The sequence below is a fragment of the Galeopterus variegatus genome, unplaced genomic scaffold (assembly GCF_000696425.1).
Source record: "Galeopterus variegatus unplaced genomic scaffold, G_variegatus-3.0.2 Scaffold400, whole genome shotgun sequence".
Classification (NCBI taxonomy): domain Eukaryota; kingdom Metazoa; phylum Chordata; class Mammalia; order Dermoptera; family Cynocephalidae; genus Galeopterus; species Galeopterus variegatus.
In genome coordinates, this window is record NW_007726511.1 from 393,131 (window position 1) to 409,989 (window position 16,859).

The 16,859-nt window shown below is 39.8% G+C and overlaps 1 protein-coding gene across 1 annotated transcript in view; it reads left to right on the plus strand.

Moving 5' to 3' along the window:
* DENND1A (DENN/MADD domain containing 1A) overlaps positions 1-16,859 on the plus strand; it is a 462,953-nt gene that overhangs the window by 287,907 nt on the left and 158,187 nt on the right. The window lies entirely within an intron of this gene.

The window sequence follows — 16,859 nt, forward strand, 5'->3', positions numbered from 1 at the left end:
TTGGATTTTAGCCATCCTCACTGGGGTGAGATGGTATCTCAGTGTAGTTTTGATTTTCATTTCCCGGATGCTGAGTGATGTTGAGCATTTTTTCATATGACTGTTGGCCATTTGTATGTCTTCCTTAGAGAATTGCCTACTTAGCTCTTTGCCCATTTTTTAATTGGGTTGTTTGTTTTTTTCTTCTAAAGTTGTTTGAGTTCCTTGTATATTCTAGATATTAATCCTTTGTCGGATGTATATTTTGCAAATATTTTCTCCCACTCTGTTGGTTGTCGAAATAGCACTATTTCTAATGAAGAGTTTCAAATTTGTAATTAAAACTTTCCCACAAAGAAAACTCCAGGCCTAGATAGCCTCACTAGCTAATTCTATCATGTTTAAGAAGAACTAATACAATCTTACACAAACTTTTTCAGAAAATAGAAGTAAAAGGAACACCTCCCGCCTTATTTTATGAGGTCAGCATTACCCTAACATGAAAACCAGACAGAATTTACAAGAAAAGGAAACTACAGACCAATATACCTTGTAAATATAGATGCAAAAATTTTTAACTAAATATTACCAAATTGAATCCAGCAATATGTAAAAAGGACGATACATCGTGATCAAGTGAATGCAGATTGGCTAAATATTTGAAAACCAATCAATCCATGTAATTTACCATATCAACAGGAGGCTAAAAAGGAAAATGATTTTAAGACATGCAAAAAATATTTTAGGAAAAATTCAGCACCCATTCTTGAGAAAAGCTCCTAGCAAACTCAGTACCCTCTATTCTACAGCTCACATAGTACTTACTGGTGAAAGGCTGATTACTTTTCCCTGAGAATGGAACAGAAAAATGATGTCTTCTCTTCCCATTTCTATTCATCATTGTACTGGAGGTTCTAACCTATTCACTAAGACAAGGTAAAGAAATAAAAGTCCTAAAGATTAAAAAGATGTAAATAAAATTGTCCCTATTCAGATAACATGGCTATGTATATGGAAAATCCTGAGGAGTCTCATAAATGAATTTAGTAAAGGCACAGGATAAGGTCAATAGACAAAAATAAATGTATTTCTATGTACTAGTAATGAGCAACTTAAAAATGACATTTTTTGAAGTACCATTTAAAATAGCATACAAAACAAAATACTTAGGAATAAATTTGACAAAATGTGCAAGATTTGTATACTGAACACTAAAATATTTCTGAGAAAAAATTTAAAAGATCTAAATAAATGGAGAGATATTCCATGTTTTGGATTGGAAGACTCAATATTTTTTTTCTCAATATTTTTAAGATGTTAATTTTCCCTAAATTGATCTATAGATTCAATATATTCCCAGCCCAAATTCCAGATGGCTTTTTTTTTTAACTTGAGAAGTTAACTCTAAGATGTATATGAATATGCGAAACATCTAGAATAGCCAAAACAATGTTGAAAAAGAAGAAAAAAGTTGTAGTATTTCTATCAAGTTATACTAATCAATGCAGTGTAAATAAAATACAGATCAATGGAACAAAATAGAGTCCAGAAGTAGGCCTACACTTAAATGGTCAACTGATTTTCAACAAATATGCTAAAGTAATTCAGAAGGGAAAGTGAAGTAACTCAACAGGGAAAGGACATATTCAGATATATCAAAGTAATTCAATAGGGAAAGGAGACATTCAAATGGCCAATAAGCTCATGAAAAGACACTCAGCATCATTAATCACAAGGGTACAAATACCACTGTATACCCACAGGTATGACTAAAACAAAAAGACTGAGAATTTCTTATAAATGTGTATCCTAAGCATATGTTTACTAAATGACCAAGAAGTCCCACTTCTAGGTATTTACCAAGAAAATGAAAACTTATGTACACACAAACACATGTATGTGAGTCTCTTTAACAACTGGATATCCATATGGAAAAAAATGAACCTTGACTTTTACCTTATGTAAACATTAGCTTAAAATAGATTATAAAGGAAAGAAACAAAGAACGAACAATCGCAATAATACATTGAACTTTCAGAATGAGAGAAAAGAACTGTGGTTAGTAGATGTGGAAAGGGGGAGTGAGAGGGGGGTTAACGAGAAATTGGTTAATGGATACAAAGAATAATTACATATAGTAATATTGAATAAGCTACCTATCCCGATTTGACCATTACGTATTGTACACAAGTATTGATAGTCAACTTTGTGTCCCACAAATATGTATAATCAATTATCTTTCAATAAAAAAAATATATATAGACCTAAACGTAGAAGCAAAAACTATAAAATGACTAGAGGAAAATAGAGAATCTTCGTGAACCTGATTTCTTAGATAGGACAAAAAAGCATACATCATAAAAGAAAAAGGGATAAATTGGACCTCATAAAAGGTAAAACTTTATCTTCTTTAAAAGATATCATTTTAAAAATGAAGAGGCAAAGCCACAGACTGAGAAAAAATATTCTCAATACTTATATCTGAAGAAGGACTTTTATCCAGAATATATAAAGAATTTCTAAAATTCAACAGTAAGACAGTCCAATTAAAATGGGCAAAATATTTGAACACATCACAAAAAAAGATATTCAAATAGCCTGTAAGCACATGAAGAGACACTCAGCATTATTAGTCATGAAAGTACAAATTAATACCACAGTGAGGTACCCCTATATACCCACTAGTATGGCTAAAACAAAAAGACTGAGAATTTCTTATAAAGGTATATCTTAAGCATGTGTTTACTATATGACCAAGCAGTCCCACTTCTAGATATTTACCAAGAAAATGAAAATTTATATACATACAAACAGACATATGTGAATGTTTTTAGCAGCCAAAACCTGGAAACAATTTAAATGTCCAACTGTTGAGTGTATAAACAGTAATACACCCATAAAATGGAATACTATTCAGTAATGTAAAGAAACCAACTACTGATCTATTCAACAGAATGGATGAATCGCAAATACATTATAGTAAGTGAAAGAATTCATTTATATGACATTCTGGAACAGGCAAAACTATTGAGATAGAAATCAGCTGAGTGGTTGCCAGGCCTATAAAATGGCACATGGAAAATTTGGGGGATGATGGAACTGTTCTGTATCTTAATTGTGGTGATGTAAATACATGCATCTTTCAAAATTCATACAACTGTTCACTAAAAGTAGTGATTTTTAATGTATGTAAATCATACTTCAATAAACCTGACTTTAAAAATCATTTAAAGATTGACAATACCAAGTGTTCACAGGGTGTGGAACAACTTGTCTGGAACTCTCGTCATTGCTGATGGGAGTATAAAATGGTACAACCAGTTTGGAAAACAGTTTGGCAGTGTTCTGTGAAGTTAAACATACACCTACCATACAACCCAACAATCCCACTCCTAGGTATTCTTCCAAGAGGAAGGAAAATCTGTGTCCGAATAGACTTATACATGAATGTTTATGGCAGCCTTATTAATAGTGAAAAAGAACTAGAAACAATCTGAATGTCTATCCAGTGGTAGATGGTTAAGCAGTGTGTTATATCCTTTCTTTTTTATTACTGAGTATTCTATAGTAACAAACTTGTGATACATAAAACAGCATGAATGAATGTTAAATGTACTGCACTGAGGAAAAAAAGCCAGACACAGGAGTATATACTATGTGATTCTATTTATATGAAATTGTAAAAGTGAGAAAGATAGTCTATAGTGGATGAAAGCAGATCAGTGGTTGCCTTGAGCTGGGATGGAGGAGGTAGGGCCCGACTGCCCAAGGGGGCACCAATGAACTTTTTAGGGTGAAGGAAATGTTCTGTTTCTTGATTGTGGTGATGGTTTCACAGGTGTATACATTCGTCAAAAATCATTGGACTGGACTTGTACTTTTAAAATGTATGCATTCTATTGTATATATGTTATCACTTAAAAAGATTAATTTTAAAGAAGAGACCTTGGAAATTAATTTTTAAAGGGAGGTTCCAAAATTGAGTAGCTTTCAGAACAGCTCTGCTGATCTTCACATGATTTATGAACATAGACAATGTGGTAACTTTGGAGGCAGGACGGCTCTGGTTTTCTGCTATATTCCTAGACAATTTAGTCTCAAGTTTTATAATCTTATCAGTTAGCTTTTTCCGCCATTAACATGAAAGTGAGGTTGGCCAGGATAATGCCTTGTACTTTGCTTGATTCCATGGAACTTGCAAATGTAGTGTTTTCGTTGTAGTCTTGCACTGTTCCCTGGTTGTGGATTTTGGAGGCAAAACGTAGCAAGAATACTCCATCTTTTGCTGATCTACAGGCCTGTTTACAGACTCCTTGTTTATCTCAAGCCATGGCTGGAGCTTCTCCATGCCATGTTTCTCCAAAGGCCCAGAACTGTCACAGTCTAGAGAGGTGCTGCAGGACTCCTGGGTACTGGAGTATGATCCTACCCTTGTGAGTCAACAATGCGTTTGATCCCAGAAGCAAGGGACTAGTTCCTCTTGTGGATTTGATCCTTCTGCCATGTTAGTGCATGTATTGTTATTATTTTCTAATAGAATGTTTATTCATTCAGTAGTATTTCCTGAGCACCTACTATGTGCCAGGCTTCATATTGGGTATAATGAATGCAGAGATGATTAAGACATCATCTTTATTCTCAGTAAGGTCAAAGCTCATTAGTAGAAGAGCTAATGGAAGACTGGACTGCCAGTCTTGCCCCCACTTCTCCCATCCCAGTCCATCGTCCATGCTATGAATGAAGGCATATTCCAAACCATGAATGCCACTTCCCAACTTAAAACTCTTTAGTGGCTTCTCATTTTTCTCTATGCAATATCCAATCTCTGTCTCCCTCATCATTTCCCACTCTCCTACCCACTTATCTTTATATGAGCAGCTTTGCTTCCATCCACAGGAGCTCCCAGACATTTCTGGTTCAGGGTGTCCCAAATGGGCAAATCTATAGCCAATTCAGGAATGACGATTATCCATCCCTTATTTACTCAGCCAAAGTTTTTTGGGTGTGTGCTCACTATGTTGGGCCATAGGGCCATAGAGACATGTAAAAAACAGTCACTGTTCCTGGAAAAGGGGAAATGAGCCTGGGAGTGGAATGCATGGAGGCTGGAGATGCGAATGAAAGCACAGAGTGTTTGGGCAGGGATTAATAGTTGATTATAGCTGGAAGTAGGCTGTGTGGTTGGGAGGGATGTAATATGAGACCAGAGAAGTAGACAGATTGGGAATGGTCATAAAAACAAGTTTGGGGATAACTAAGATATTTAAACCAAGGAATGATGTGATGAGATCCGCACTGTGATGAGTCTCAGAATAAGGGTAGAGTGTTGGATCCCACCTCTTGTTGCTTCTGCGGTCCCTAGATTCTGGCCAAAGCTCCCTGCAACCCCAAGTCTACTGATATTGGACTTGGGGCCAGGGGACAATTTGCTAAAGAGAATTCTTATCAGTATCACCTGTGACCAGTGTCCAGTCCTTCATCCCTTACACTTTTAAGGAATTGTCTGTTGATCTCTGTCTCACGTTGGCCACTCTCCATGTAAATTTCATGCAGGAAGGGAAAGAGTATCTCCATCCATTGAGCCTTGCCGTGAGTGTGTGTGTATGATTTGTCAACAATCGAGGATTTTATGGGAGTTTATGGGACTTCATTAAAGATGCTGGAGCAGGGGCACCATGGGACATCAGAAGAGCCTTTAGCAATAAACCACAATTCCAAGCTTTGGAATGCAGTAAATGTTTAAGAGACTTCCTTCCTTTCATTACTGAATTTTACTTTACTTTCATACCAGTAAAGAGTTGTGTTTTATTGGTTGAAATTTCTTGATTCCGTTTTCCCCAGGTCTGTTTAAAAGCTACATTTTATCTTTGAGGATGTTTGGCTTGTGGTGGAGGAAGTGCTGCCAGCGAATTCAATTAACTGGCAGAGCTCACAGATACTGTACACGGATTTCTTTTTTTCTTTTTTTTTCACAACTGCTACATAAACACAGCTGGGTTTAATATTTGTCGTAACAAAGATTTAACTTGAATCATTTTACTCCGGGTAATTAATGCTTGGAATCTTGGCTACTTTTTCGTTCATTTGTAATCCTCTGCATTTCTTTACTCTAGCTATCTAGATAATGAAGTGTGCTCCTCTAGGTCTTTGCCCTGCCTTAAAACTGCTTAATATTTGGCCGTTTCCACTAGAGAGCAGATGCTTTTCTTTGCAAGAATTGAATTTCTGTCAGCTCTTTTATGCATCATGTGTTTGGAACTGTAAGTGGATCAAGTTGTTCATCGCAGCAGGGACACTGTGAAACACATCTATTATACACACTTCCCACCCCCCCCTCCTGTTTTTTTTCTCCCCTGAGGAGGTGGAGATGTCCGGATCCCCTTGGGAGATATCTTATTCTGTGTGGATGGATCCATGTGATCCACCGTGGATCCGGCCCGGCCACATCTCTAAGCACGGAAATCTATATCCATTCAGCCCACAATTGTTGCTGAGACAAATCCTACTTTTATCTTTGTAAACACCAAGCACTTCATTAACTCCAAAATACAAACCAAGTTTGGGTCACTAAATAAATCCACGAGGCTCAGCATAATGAGTGACATTTCAGTAATTGATGCCCTAGACAGTGTTAGTCGTGAACTTATTCTTTTAATGCTAAAATAAAGGCTTGGGTAGTTTTGGCTTTGGAGTTGAGCGAGCGTGCAAGAATAGTCACTATCGGTTAGGCTCCTATTGTGTGCCAGGCACTGTGTTAGGGGCTTTGGAAATCTTGACATTTAATCTACGTAACAATCCAGCAAAAAGAGGAGGGGAAGGTACTTTATCCCCTTTTATAGAAAAAGAAAAGAGGCTAAGTAATTTGCCTAGAGGCATCCAGATAATAGCCAGCAGCTGAGTCAGAATTTGAACTCAGGTCTCTCTGAACCCAGAGTCAATCAATATACTGGGGCATGTTGTACCCTCAGTCTCAGAGTTCACCAGCCATACATTCATCAGTTGATCAGTCAAGGCATTACATGCTTGTTTATTACATGCTAACACTGCACTGTTTGAGTTGTCCTATTCCACATTAAGTCTCAAGGCCAGTTGGCATTTATGAACACCTTTGTATGCATCTAAATCCAAGCTAATAGTGATTGGAATAGTTTAGTTTTATTTCTCCATCAGAGCTTAGTGCAAATACAGTCCAACTTCCCAAGGCAACCTACCATTTTCTTGCAGTTTTATTTTGTGAATTTCAGTCCCTGGATTCAGCTCTGAACTGATGGTTAAAATTTCCAAATATGTGGTTTACTTTGTCAACACAGCTTTGAAAAGCAGGCATCTCGATGATGTTCCTGCTGTGATGTGCTCATTTTGGGGCCTTGGATAGTGTTTCTGAGAGCAAAAGTGCATTTTGGTGCATTTTTAATAGATGTCATTCAATTTGCAGGAGTCATTGCAGGACATTCATGTGTCTGACGGAGACACTGCTGATCTGTAGAACTAATTATAGTTAAATGGAAGGTGGCTTTTGCTCATGAAGAAAGTCATTAGTCTCTTGATAAACATTTTTAGTTATGATGAACTTTAGTCTTCCTCTAACTACTTTCTCTTAGAACCAGGCATTGGTGTTCTGGTTCATTAGAAATAGAGTACCCACTTTATTTTTCGTTTATAATCCATTTTGTTTTTTGAAGATATTGGTAGTTTTAAAAAATTGGTGGAGGCTGTGCTGTTAAAAATATGTATAACTTTCCTTTTGTAAGTGCATATCTGTTTTTTCAAAGGTAACTTACATTTTAATTTTGTGTGTTATGTTTGCAAGAGAATGCTTCTTGGTTTATTCATGTTGACAACTGAAAAGCCTTAGACCTAATTAAAAGAATTTCCACAAGCACCTTTACTGAACCATTTCATTACACAGCACTGCACAGATTGCATTGTGAAACATGGTGATAGCTTAAATCTGACCTTTAAACCTGAACTGCCTGAAGTATGGGGAGGAAACCCTTCTTTGAAAATACTCTCCGGGTATATTATATATGTGTGTGTGTGTATGCACACACACACACACATACATACATGCATACACATATTTGGTTAGAAATAATCTTTTTATTGAATGGCCACCTAATAATATAAATACATATTTACTTTGAGCTCAGATCTCATAGTCTTCTGTAGCTTCAGTAGGATTTTCCAACGGCATTGTGTGTGTGTGTGTGTGTGTGTGTGTGTGTGTGGTATTAAAACTAAATTGTTTTCTAGGGAAAACAAAGAATTTCACTTACTCTAGGCCAAAAAAAAAGTATTTGGATGAAAGTGAGTTTTACAGATAGATAGAAAAATGCAAAAGTCTTTGCTACTGAGTGTTTACATTTCAAATGCTGAGGTACTCAGATTAAACCCTGGGGAGGGAGCTGGGGTGCACTTACATATGCAGGATGCCTCCCAAGCTTTGTTTGGCAGATAGTGGAAATGGGCCTTTTCTGGTCTTAAAATTGCACTTTTTTACTCCAGAAGTGTCATTCTAAGGATTTGATAGTTTGTTAATGGATGTTCGACAGAGTCGTTATAGCACATAGTGAAGTAGCCATTCACATAATGAAAATGGATCCTTTTGTCTAACAAAAAGCTGCTTAGAATTGTAATGCTTGTCTCTAACTCCCTGACTTTTACTTGGCCCACAAGTTGCCAGGAGAGACAGAGGGAGCAGAGACCTGGGCCTCTGGGGTCAGAGCCAGCTCCAGTTTGGAGTGCTGCATAACTAGCACACCCTCACTCCCCCATGGAGAGCCGGCATCTTGGAGGGGAAAATAGGATGCAGAAGAAGCAATTAAAGCCACCTGAGTTCAAGGTACAACCGTATTCTCAAGGAAGAAACAGAAAAGCAAGGAATGAGTGGAAGCAATAATGGAGATGTATTAAGTTGAGGAAAAAATAAGCCAGTATCATGAACAGATCTCATTTGCTGGTCTAAGAAACCCTGGCAACATGGGAATTAATGGAATAGCACAGACTCTGGAGTCGGAGAGTTGGGCTTGACTTGGGTTTCTGCCCCTTGCTGTATTCTCTGTGTGATGTAGGGCTGAGTCTCACTTTTCTCATCTATGTATTGGGGATAATTGTGCTTACCTAGCCCTGTTGTCTGAAATTGTAATACAGTGCTGGGTATGGAAACACTTGCAGTAGCATTTGGTAACTAGCAAGGTGCTTGATAGATACTAGTTCCTGTTCCTTTCTCATGATGAATTCCTGGTTTTCCCAGAAACTATTACTAAGAAAGAGAGTTGGATGGCATTGCCTGTACATATCCAGACTTTTGCTTCAAATTTGAAGCAAGAACAAATGATGCATAGGTGGATACACTTAGGTAATGACACCAAAAATTGCCACTTTTTATCACCAGTGTGAAGGAGGCAGAGGGAGCCAATGTTTATGGGCCCCTGAGGATGGGAAAACAGGTTGCTAGTTCCTTCTCCCCTCTCCAGACCCAGACATTCCCCAGGGGATTTTCGAATAAAGGTTGATGTTTAGCTTATTCAGGAAATAAAGAATCAACTTGCCTTAGGCCTTAAAGGGGGGAAGGAAAATGTGACTCTGTTGCTCCTCCGCAGCTGCCATTGGGTGTAGGATTTATTGAAAAAAAAAAATAGTTTAAGTCCAATTCCGACACCCTTAATGCAACTCCCAGGGAAGAGAAGCAGGCCCCCTGCACAGACTGACTTGAGCCAGACTTTTAGAAGAACTATGTCTCCAGCTAGGGGCGTGCCAGCACAGAGATGGACTTGGTCCCAGCCTGCCTAGACCAGTCAGTCTGACAGAAGAGACAGACGTTAGTTGGGCTGTGGCAAACATTACACATTGCATTACTACTACTGCTAAAGGGAAGGTAGAGTGAGCACATAATGGGGAGGGCCTCGGTCTAGTATGGGACGTCTGGCAGAGGAAGCAGTATTTGAGCTAAGACCTGAAGGATGAGAAATAGTTGATCTAGGGCCCCCTGTGGTCCAGTATGGTAACCACTAGCTGCATGTGGCTATTTAAATTTAAATTGATTAAAATTAAATAAAACAAAACTCTTAGTTCCTGCATCACACTAGCCACATATCAAGTGCTCAGTAGCATCTATTACATTGAACAACATTGGACAGAAGATCAATTGTTTCCATGATTACAGAAAGTTCTACTGGATAGTGTTGAATTCTAGGCAAGGGGGTGATGGTGGGTGATAGGACTTCAAATAGGATGTAGTCTGTCCAAAGGTCCAGGGGTGTGCGAGAGGTCAGTGGGACTGGAGTCCAGAGGGTACAGCTGAAGCCATGGAGAGAGTGCAGGAGCCTCGCATCTAAGAGAAGCTGTGGCCAAATCATATGGGTCTTGCAGCCCAGGCTAGGACTTTAGTCTATATCCTCAGCACAATGGAGAGGTAGCCAAAAGATTTTCAGGTGTCAGCATTGATGGCAAGAAGTGGATAGGAATGTCTTAGAGGTAGACAGTTAATAGTGTGTCATCTTAAACCCTCTCTCCCCAAGCTCCACAAGTTGCAACCAAGTGGTAAAGAAATAAACCTATACTTGTTGAGTGCTGATATGTATTGCTGATATGTATTGTTATCTTTGTTCTACTGGGGAGAAAGATATGTAAACTGCTGGTATATAAAGAGCTAAATAATAGGCTGAATGATATATACAACGTGAGAGCCCCTTTTGAAATAGTCATAAGCTAGTTTGTGGCTGGTCTGTGGGAGCTAAACTGGAAGCCCTCGGGAGCTAAGTCCTCGTTCATCTGTACCTCTGTTTCCAGCATATCTCCAGCCCAGGGTCTGCAAAGATTGGATATCAACAAAGGAGCAAACTAATGTGCCCTAAGAAAAAGCTATTTGTTCTGACAGAGGGTATCACAGGAAGTTGGAGACTTTTTTTTTTTTTAATAGAAGGATTTTATTAGAGAATATGATAAAGAATATCCCTGGCTAAGGAATGGGTTTTTGAGGCCTCTGAAATCAAGTAGAAGACAAACTTGGAAATGGAGCATGAGCCAAGCTCATAGAAGGCTTTAAATATTGTGCTAAGGAGTTTGGACTTTATTGTATTAGCAGTAGGGAGCCACTAAAAATTTTAGAGGAAGGGAGTGACATGATTCAGCCTCTCGTTTTAGGAAGATAGTTCAGCACAAAGGATGGATTAGACCAGGTGGAAAATAGAGGAAGAAACACCAGCTCAAAGACAGGTGCAAAAGTCCAAGTAAAAGATGAAATCTGGGGCCGGCCCGGTGGCGCACTGCTGTAGTGCGCCGCTTGGGAAGCGCGGCGGCACTCCCGCCGAGGGTTCGGATCCCACATACAGACCGGTTCCCGCTCACTGGCTGAGCGAGGCGCGGGAGCAACACCGAGGCTTGCGATCCCGTTGACGGTCCCGGTACGGTACGGGGGCGACACTGAGGGTTGCGATCCGTTGCCGGACACGGAAAAAGACAAAAAGGAAAAAAAGAAAAAAAAAAAGATGAAATCTGAACGAATAATAAAACAAAAAAAAACTAGGTATTCTGCTACATTCATTATCCATTTTACATGTATTATATTTTAATCCTCACAGTGTATAAATGTTGCAGATACTTCATTTTACAGCAAAGGAAGGTTAGAAAGTAGGGAAGCCAGGCTCCAATCTTAAACCTAGGCTTATATTGTTCAAACTCTCTGCTCTACTGCGTTGTGGAGTGCAGTGGGGATAGAGGAGGAGATGAAGCCAAGAGACCCAAGAGGTGGAGTGAATAGTAACCAGTTAAAGGAAGAGCAGGGTGGGTGGAGCTGGAGGAGGGGCAGTGCTGCTGCGTTTGGTATTGGACATGTGGAGTTTGTGATGTTGCATAAGATGGGTGTACTTGTTCACGTGAACTCATTCAGCATCCAGAGGTTCATTTTCCTCGCAATTATCATTGTCTTAGCAGTGGTGTTCTGCAGAAGGGGAATGGGTGAGTATCAGTTTCTCCCCCAATCCCTTCCAGCAGAGAGCAGTTTCTTCTAAGGATTTATCACTGAAGAGTGTGATCCTATATTTTCCTCCAGGCAGAGAGGCTCAGCCACTGGAAATGCCTTTCAGTGTTGAAACAGCCACTCGTTTGTTCTTTCATTCAGCAGAAAATGCTGAAAGACTACACTGAGCCAAGCACTGTGCTGGCTGCTGGCCCTTCTGGGAACTCACCATCTAGCAAGGACACTGCAGCTCACCGTAGAACCACCTACACACTCTGTGGGGCCTGACTTAGCAGTCAGGGGTGGCTTCACAGATGGAGGGAACATCTGGAGTCCCTCTTTCTCTTTACCCAAGGCAATGGGTAATTTGACTATTAAAGAAAAATACCTCATTTTAACTCTTTATTACAAAAGTAGCATATGCTTTTTTATAAAGGATAATTAGAACAATCAAGTGTATAAAATTGAAAGTGAAAGCATCCTTGCATGGTTAAAGTTTGATACATGGCATTTTAGATTTTTGCTACACATATATACTCATATATAATTTTTAAGTGACTCGTGCTGTACTTATTACGCTGCAACTTGCTTTGCACTCCTCATTTGACAGTATTTTGTGGATGTGTTTTTATGTCAGTTCTTTGAGTACTGCCACATTCTTCTTAGCAGCTATGTAGTATTTCATTGTGAGGATGTGGTGTGATTTACTTAATAGGCCCTCATTGGTGGACACCTGGATGGTCTTTCAAAGGGTGAATAGATATTCACAAGCAGGGCAGGAAGGGACAAGAGACAACTCTGTGTGAGTTATTGATATGTGAATGGGCTAGCGAGTAGTATACACACCTGGATAGCAATTCAGTATTGGTCAAGTATAACATGAAGTGGGGCAGATGGAAACAAGGCCAACTGTGGGAAGCCTGCACAAACTGCTCTGGGCAGTCTGATGTCTTTCTGAAGGTGATGATGGCCAAAGGTTGGGGCATTGAAGGGCTGTGATGGAGGACTGAAGTGATCAGATTTGCATTTTTCCAAGATTATTAGGTCAGCTATGGGTGGATGGCATTGAGGAGACACTGAAGGCAGAGAGTGCACTTAGGAAACTACTCCATCAATCTGGGCCAGGGAAGATGGACCCTGCAGGGCCAAGGTCAGGGGCACTGAGAGAAGAGGATAAATTCAGGACATACCTGAGGGTGGTGTTGATGAGATGTGGAGAGTGATTATGAGAAAGAAAGAAGAAGGATGGATCTGACATCTGGCCTGGGCAACTGGCTGGCTGCTGTAACCGAGATGGGACACGGGCTGGGAGGGCAGGGAGCTTTAGAGAGAAGCTGATCAGTTTTTTAAAGGAGGAGACCATCCTCACCAACACCTCCAACACCCCTAAATTACCCCTGATATACCCCAATATTAATTTGACCAGCACCCCCAGGAGTACTCAGGGCAAGTTCAGCTTTAGATGTGCAATTGTGGGTTATTTAAACCTTGAATTTTCTTCCCTCACTTTTATTTAAAGGACAGAATGCTGTCACCAGCTATCAGATGCACATACACTTGGAGTCTCAAAGTTTGAAGTGCTGACAGGTCAAGACAAAAGCGTCTGCATGTTGCAGGGTGAGGGGGGTCTTCAGAAGTCTTGGCCTAAGTGGTCAAGGGGACGTCAAGAGCCCAGGACCACTTGGCTGGTTTAAGACCAGCTGGGGCAGGCAGGCAGGAACGCACTTGTATTTGCTCAGTTACAATCAGCTACTCCTTCTTTGTGTAAAATGGTAATGAGGCCATTAGGAGAAGCTCACCTGAAGTGCAGCCTTGTGAATCCAAGGTAATTAAACACCTCCCGAATGAAAGGGAAAGGCCAGGGAAGGTTAAGTGAGGAATAATCTGCGGCACAGGTGGCCCAGGGCCTTTGAGGTGCCAGAAGAAGAGCGACAGTAGCTTGCACCATTTCAAAGAATGAAAATGTCACCCTAGTCCCCAGGAGGGCAGGATTTTTATTGTTGGGTGGGGGGCAGGAGACGGGGAGTAGGTAATATTTCTAGTATTTTAATAAAGTGTGTTTCTTTTTCGCATTTCTGTTTCAAGTTGAAAGTCCATGCAGAGTCTGCCCTGGTGCTGAGTGGCCTGCAGTGCTCCACATGGGCCCTCACCACTGTGGTGCTGGGACACATGTGTCCCAAAAAAGGGGAGGTCACAATAAACCATTTTATATACCTGGGTGTTGAGATAGACTCCAAACTGCTTCCAGAGGAAAACTGTTCTCTATGACCCACCTTTGAGCAGAGGTAGAGTAGCCACCCCGCTCAATGCACAGTCCCATTGCTTCTGACTTCTTAGAGGAGAATGGCAGTCCCACCTGCATTCATTACTGTCCAAGCATATGACATACTGTTAGCAACAGCACAGAATTTTCTCTATACTCAGTTAACATTTAGTAATGGCTTACTGTGTGCTACGTACTGTGCTTGGTGACCTCATGTGTCTTTTTAGTTTACCTTAATTGCATAAGGTCTGGCAACAGAGAATTTTTGCTGTTCGGGTTCTCACCTCAAAATCTCTGCTGTCTCCACACAAAAGCTTGTATGTGAATCTTCATAGCAGCATTATTCATGATAGCCAAAAAAAGTGGAAAGAGTCTAAATGTCCACTGACTGATGAACACATAAATAAAATGTGGTATATCCATACAATGAAATATTATTCGACCATAAAAAAGAATAAAGTACTGATACATGCTACAGGATGGATGAACCTTGTTCAAAATGAGCATTATGTGAAGTGAGAGAATCCAGTCACAAAAGACTACGTATTGTATGAGTCCATTTATATTAAATGTCCAGAATAGGCAAGTACATAGAGACAGAAGGTAGGTCAGTGGTTGCCTAGGGCTGGGGTGGGGTGGAACTGGTGGGGAATAGGGAACGATAGCTAATGAGTATGTGGTTTCTTTTTGGGGTGATGAAAATGTTCTGGAGTTAAATAGTAGTGATGGTTGTGCAACCTTGTGACTATACTAAAAACCGAACTATACACCTTAAATGGATGAATTTTATATGCAAAATATCTCTCAATAAGCTATTAAAAAATACCCTTATCAGAAGCTTGGCAACAAGACATAATGTTTATGGATCATTTCTAAAGTGTATGCAGTCCATCCCAAATCAGTGATTCTTAATATTTGTAGGTTCATAAGCACCCTTAGGAATCTGAGGAAAGCTATGGATCCTGTGCCCAGAAAAATGATCATCGCTCATTCATATTGCAAATTTGTGAATGATTCATGGGCCACCTAAATCTAATTTTCTATTTTATCCTTAAATTTCATCCTAAGTTTTATTCTTAAATAATGTCAGACTATTATGTAGTCCTATATCTTATGCTCTTAATATGAAATATGCTCTTAATATGTCACCTACATGCTTAAAAACAATCATTAGCTGCTGTTTCTCTCAAGATGAGGGACCTTGCCTTTCTCTCCAGCCTCATTTTAAGCCATAGTCCCCCTCATTCTTTCCACTGAAGCCACAGTTCTTTCTATTCTCTGAACTCCTCCTTACTGCAGGGCCTTTGCATGTTACTGCCCATACATACCACACTGATCCTTCCCTTTTTGCCTAATTAACTACTTTATCTCGTCCTTCAGATATCAGTCCAAGCCTATTTCCCTCCGGGAAGGCTTTCTTGACCTCCTTGGCAAGCTCTGTTACAAGCTCATCACAGTAGTGGTGTCACAGGTATTGGTATTTTTCTCACTAGAATGTCAACTGAATGAGGGCAAAGCCTGTGTCTGGTCTCACTCATTGTATCCTCAACATCTAACATAGTCCTGGGCATGTAGGAAATAATAAATATTTGTTGAGTGAATAAGTGACTCAAGGTCACCACATTGCACAGTTACAGGGGCACCTTTCATATGGAACATGGTGTGAATGGCATACCCTGAGGTTCTGCAATGTGGCATCCTGTGAGTGAATAAGTGACTCAAGGTCACCACATTGCACAGTTACAGGGTCACCTTTCATATGGAACATGGTGTGAATGGCATACCCTGAGGTTCTGCAATGTGGCATCCTGACGTGGATGAATGGCATATTAGAAACAGTCTGGAAAGCTTGATGTTGTCATTGATGTTGAGAGCAACAGCCTCCATGTCATAGTCTTTCCTACATTGTCTCATGGGAAAAGTCTCTTTTAGGTCTTACTTTCAGGAAAATCTTTATTCATTTGAGCAACTGGCTCATTTGTAAAATGTACATGGACCCAAGGAATATCACAACTCTCATGTTTCCCTCTTTGCTTTGGCCACTAGGAGGCTCTTAAGTCAAATTTGAAGTCCATTTCTAGCCACCATATGAGACCTTATGGCTTACATTTATATACTAAATCTATTCACAGCTTCTTCTTTTCCCGTTGCCATCACTTTCTTGTCTACTTTGTTTTGACCCTTTGAGTACATATTTATGAGGTGCCACTATTCCTTTAGAGTATGATGTGTGAGGTATATAAGTCTTTTATTTCTAATATTAGTAAACAGTTTGAAGAGGGAATGGAATTGGGACTAAAAGTCTTTGTAGTTTGGGCTCAGATTATAAGACTTCAATTCAAATTCCAGTTTGGCCACATCTTGGGTTTGTTTCTAGGCATGTAACCTAACCTCTCTGAGACTATTTTACCCTCATAAGATGGAAACACTAATCTCTTCCGCACAAGATTGTTAAAAGAATTAAATGAGAAAATGTATGTGAAAGTACTTACCTGCACATAGTTTTAAAAATAGTTTTGTTTTTGTTTTTATTTGATATGCTCTAACAGGTGCAACATTCATTTAAATTTCAGAAACCTGCCCTAACACTGAACATATTTTTATTCTCCCAGCAGCTGAGGTGTCAAATTGACAGCCCCCCCGCCTCTCCTCCCCCCC